The 5,971-nt window shown below is 35.2% G+C and overlaps 1 protein-coding gene across 1 annotated transcript in view; it reads left to right on the forward strand.

The window, feature by feature from the left end:
• The window catches only part of BCL2L13 (BCL2 like 13), a 90,526-nt gene that overhangs the window by 297 nt on the left and 84,258 nt on the right, over window positions 1-5,971 (forward strand). The window lies entirely within an intron of this gene.

A 5,971-nucleotide genomic window follows, 5' to 3' on the forward strand; every position in this document is an offset into this window, starting at 1 on the left:
GTGTCAGTGAGTGTGTGACTATTATGAGTGAGTGTGCGTGTGTACCGGCGCTTCTTCGGCCGAGGGTTTTCGGAACTTAAAGGGCCCATTTCTTTGTAACTGGATTTATCCAGCGAGGTCCCACCGCTGACCCTTGTGGAGCGCGGCTTCCAGTGTGGGCTGCCTGAGGCGAAGGACCTCGGCCCTTGCTCTGCACCGCCGTTCTTCCCCACAGACACCTTCACACCGAAAATCCGGCTCCATTTTTAGAACCAGGCTGGGAAATGTGGCCTGCCTTTTGGTCGAGGAAAAGGTTTTCTTGAGATTCGTTTAGAATGATTATAGATTAGTTCTGCCAATCCCAGTCGTTTCTCCTTATAGTGTTAGAGATTTTTTTATACTTTCTTCACTGCTCTTCTGACACCTATGATATTTTTTTCCAGTAAAACCCTCCTTCTTACCCTTAGAGGCAATACAGTTCACAGTATGTCGTTTCTTACTATGATTTTATCCTCTCACCATTCGAAGAAGACCTTAAGTTTCTTCATAACTAACTGCAAAGGAAAACTAGATCTTTTCAGCTGAGGCTTTAACGAGGGTTGAAAATCGGACGGATCTGACCAGTTGTTCAGAGGCTCTTGACTGCTAGCTTTGTTTAGCTCTCAACCACTCCCCGCACAAGTTTGTGTTTATCCAAAATAGCTATCTCATTGTCGATTTAGAAGTTTAAACTGAACTGACAGTTGCCCCCCCCTTATGATATAAAGCAAAACAAACAAAAACTCTTTTTTGCGAAATTGTCAGTACGTTTTCCCCTGGAGGCTTGGTGTAATCCAGAATGTTGATCTCTACTCTGACTTGTTGTGTGACCTTGGATGAGTTGCCACACCCTTCTAATACCTTTTTTTTTTTTAATCGCGCGGAAATGTTTGTAAGCAAATGTTTGTGTAGGTAGTGAACTGTTTATGCTCAGTTGGATAAATACACATTGCTCATTTGCACTTGCAAATTGAAAATATTTAAACCATTATGAAATAGTCTTCGTTTGATGATAGGCCATTAAGGAGTTTGAAAATCCTTTTATTCTGATTAGTCAGGTACTGTTCTCAGTATTTTCTTTTCAAATGACTCAATACTAGGGTGGACTGTATCCCAGTAGTTGAATTCAGTTGAAGGATATGTAAGGTTGAGTCCAACCAGTTTTGTAAAGATGTGCTCACTAGCACATCAGTTAATCAATATTTACTAAATATCTTATACACTAAGCTTTTAGGACAAGCGATTTGCAACAATAATAATCATTGTTTTAAAAATATATTTCTTACAAATATTTTAGACATGCAAAACAAGTTTTAAACAATTACTAAGTACTGCCATCCAGCTTTTTATAATTGTTTTTCAAACATGATTTTGATTCATAGCTTTATTCCAAGTACATGGTCACCAACAGTTCTTAATGTATATTACAGAGTTGAAGGGAACAGGCTATTTTTTAACAGCTTTATTGAGATATAATTAAGATATTCTACTCACTGATTGCACAACTGAATTGTTTTTAGTATATACATGGAATGCACAACCATCACCACAATTTTCATTAAGTACCCATTACAAGTCATTCTAACAAAGAAACCGGGTACCCATTAGGAGTCATTCTTTATTTTCACTGTCCCCCATCTCCCCTACCTGGGCAACCACCATTTTACTTTGTAGATTTGCTGATTCTGGATTTTTCATATAAATGGAATTATATAATACGTGGACTTTGTGACTGGCTTCTTAGCATAATGTTTTCAGGGTTTAGCCATGTATATCATGTGTCTGAACTTTATTCCTTTTTATGGCCACATAATATTCCATTGTATGAATATACTGCATTTTTTAATTCATCAGTTCATGGTCAGTTATTTCCACTATTTGGCTGTTACATATAATGCTGCTACAACCATTCACATACAGGTTTTTGTGTAGTCATGTGTTTTCATTTCTCTGGCATTTACCTAGGGGTGTAACAAAGTGAATTTTATGTCTCCCTTTTACAAAAGTTATCTACACATACATGGGAAGCGTGATTTACTCATTGTGAAAAGACCATGTATGTCTGTGGGAAGAGAGTGAGAGTAAGGCATTCTTCAATAAGTATATTATCTGAGAGTGCCAACTGCTGAGTGAAAACATTTTTGGGTAGCTCTTACCACAAGATTGAACTAGAGTGTTTGAATAGGCATGTTTCATTTGGAAAGGGATAGCTTACATCAGAATGCTTAGGATTTGCTGAGTTTTAAAAATGACACCTTGCTCAGTTGCATTTTTCAGCTGGATGGGGTGAATTTTTGCAATTTTTTAACTTTTATTAAGATTATTTAATTTTACTTCTTTTGGAGACAGTCTTAGAATCCTGTAGGAGGTAATAAAGCATGGATTAAAAAATAGTTATTTAATTCATGTTAATTTTTGGAACTTAAAAAAAAAATTCCCTTCTCAAACCACCAGTGACTCTTGAGACTAGAGAGCTGATAACCAAAAAACTTTGTTAATGTTTAAAATTACAAGTTTTGATTTGTGACTGAGTTATCTGTGGATTTTAATTTTTCTCTTTATAAACTGGGATTATAGGTCATTTCTAGTCCATCTTACTGGAGTATTTAACAATCTTATTACATTACAGTTTTAGTGGACAGAAATGGTCTAAAAGCAAAGAATTTCTTGAAATAATTTATTTAAAACATGTTAAATTGTAATATGTTTCTATTATGGTTTGATGAGGTTAAGGAATATAATATAGGTATGTTATTCTAAATTAGTATATCTGAGGTGAGTGTTGTAAATTTATTTTTAACAAGTATCCAAGGTGATTATGATCAGACAAGTTTGAGAAATAACTACAAAAAACTCATATTGCAGCATTTTTGCTTTTTATAAGAATTTAAAGTAAATTTAATAGTTGCTGCCTACCTTCTGGTTAAAGTTCATAAAATGTGCTTAATTCCTGTAGTTACCATAATACTATCTATCCTAGCATCCTGGTTAAAAAAAAAAAGATCATTTATTGTAAGATTGTGGATATTACACTTGTTACTGAAGGATCACGTATGTTTTATTTGTGACTGGTTTTGGAGATGCCACCAAATGAATGTATAAGTACAGAATTAAATTACCCGAAGCTTCCTCAGGCTGTCCATCTGGCTGACACCTACTTGTAACTTAATAGGGGAACAAACTAAAGGTGTAAGGCAGAGAAAGAAACATCTGGATGACAAAATGTGTTTAATAGCTTGTTAGAATTGTGCAAAAGGTAGGAGTATTAATATTTAACATCATTCTTATATTTAATGACTCCTTGATACCAAGAACACTTATACCTACTTTGAATTCTAAAAGATTCTACTAGATAAAACTTAAAGAGTAAAAGTAACTAAGTTCTTTTCATCATTTAAAAAGAAGCTTGAGTTGTCTATATACTCTGTTGCTGAGGCAATAGTCAGGTGAACCTGAGCCTTGTCCCCTGCTTCCAGGAAAGCTCTGGGTGGTGGTCTCAGACCATATTTACTTTTCATCCACTATGTCTCTTTCCTTTTTTTGACCTGCCCTGTTCTCAAATTTGACAAATTTGCTTCTTTCAGTTCTCTGGGTATCTGATATTTGGAAAACCACCTTGTTTTTTACCATTTCTTCCTGCTGTTAGTGTTAATGTTTTGACCTCTGCATTCCTCTCACCCAGTATATTGCCTGGCATGCATAAAAATTTCTGCATAAGATTATGTATTGAATAAATGCAGTTAAAGGCTAAGAGCTCAGAAGTAAACAGGATATACCTAACCAAGTGGTTGCATTGTTAACTAGGTATATGATCTTTGGCAAATAGTCTATTCTTGTTTCTCCATCAATAAAATTTGAGACTTTAACGTTTTCCTTCTAGCATAGAGGATTATTAGTGACAACACATGGAAAAGTGCTTCAGAAACAGAGGTCTCATGCAGATGTAATTTATTTATGATACTGAAATTCAAGAGCGCATTGTGGAGTATGCTTAGTGACTACAGAATGTTGCAAAGGAAGTTGATGCCCTATCTTCCGAGAATACCGTTAGAGAACATGTCCTTGTACTTTGGAGTTTACGTTTGGCATATTCTCAATGCCTCTATCACAGATGGATTAGATATATAATAGTGTTTCTGAGGTCTGTCTACTCCACCACCTAAACACAGACCTGAATGAGCTGCTTTGTTGCTATATAACTGGAAGCTCAAGCTAAATTAGAACTTGAATATTTTATACTGTTGGTCTGGTATGTTTAGGTCTGGTATGGCTATAAGTAGAATGCCAAATATGCATTTAAAGCCTAAAAACCATAAACTAAAGTGATTGAAGTCTGTATTATCTTCTCCCTTAGTGTGAATCATTGAGAAATGATGGCTATAATATAATCATTCATCAAATATGTGGATGTATTGGTATTAACATGTATCCTAGAGCTGAGAACTTTGTTGTAAATAAGATGGTGAGTGTGGAAGACAAAAAATGATGAAATCCATGATTAAGATTGCATTTATGGTTAGGCAATTGAGATTTGTAGGAAGAGCACTAGGTTAAAAATCAAATTTGGAAATTCAGTGACCTATACTTTGTCTAAGGCGTTTGGGTCAGAAGATGACTAAAAGTGTTTTTGGTGGTATGGATTTTTGATAAATACAAGAATTTTGAATATAACAAATTCTAGAAGATCTTTTTTTATTTAAAATATTATTTAAAATGTGTACTTTTCTATTTGTTACCAAAAAAATTCTGAGACTTTTTAAAGCTTAAAATTTGTTACTGATTTGCTCTGTTCTGCCCCTCTCTTTTGGAACTTTACCTTATAATTTACTCCTTGTTCTATATTTATTTGTATTGCATTGGCTCCTTCTCCACTAAGTGTAAACATACCTGTCTCTTTGTGTACAAAAACGATCTCTGAAACTCTGTCTCCATTCATTTCTTCCATTCAATTCATGCTTTTTTTTTTGAGAGAGAATAGACTTAAAACACATTTTCTCTTCTTCACTTCCCATTCACTCTTCAACTCCCTGCCTTCTGCAAGTCAAACAGAAAACTGTCTTGTCAGGGATCATTACCCTGACATTTTCATTCTTTTCGATGTGTTACATATGCGAATTTGTTTTGTTCACTATCTTTGTATTGGAGTGCCTCCCTTGACACCATGAACACACTCTTTTCCAGTTTTCTTCCAACCTTTCTGACTATTCCAATCCAGTCTTAGAGATCTCCTCTGCCAGCTTCTCATCTTTTGGCCACCCCTAAAATGTCAGTTTTGCCCTGAATTCTCGTATTTCTTTTTCAGATCAAACCGGTATTTCTCAACATAGTTTTTAAGCCATATCATTTTTTGAGAAGTATTTCTCCGGTTCCTGTTCTGATGGGGGTGATTGGGGTGGGGGCGGGAGGGTGCATTATTGTCTCTGAGCCCCTCACTGAGAGGCATTGGTACTAATAAGATTGAAGATTTACTGAACTTTATTTTCTATACTTTGTAATCTGAAAACTATAGGTAATGTTTCCTTTTCCAATTATGAAACTATTTACTGAATATGCATTTTGAAACTATATTACCCCTTTTCCCTATTCCCTGAAATTTCGAAGCTCCCTTCCCATTGGAAACCACTGTTCTCCAGTCACTCTGCTTAGGTAATTTTATTGACTTGCATTTGTGCAGAGTATAATTTTTTTTATCTCCAGTCCAGACCTCTTTCTGAATTTAAGATTTGTATATTCAACTATTGTACATTTCCACCTGGACAACCCATAGGTATTCTAAAATTCAGTATGCCCCAAAGTGAACTTGTTATTCTTCTCCCTCAAACCAACTCTTCCTGTGTTATCTGACTTGAGAAATAGGAATAATACCACTTTCCATACAACTTCCCTGGGTTACTCTCTCATTGAGTTAGTTAACAAATCTTCAAACTCTTTTTTTTTTTTTTTCTTATCCATC

The sequence above is a fragment of the Pteropus alecto genome, unplaced genomic scaffold, assembly GCF_000325575.1.
Source record: "Pteropus alecto unplaced genomic scaffold, ASM32557v1 scaffold76, whole genome shotgun sequence".
Lineage (NCBI taxonomy): Eukaryota > Metazoa > Chordata > Mammalia > Chiroptera > Pteropodidae > Pteropus > Pteropus alecto.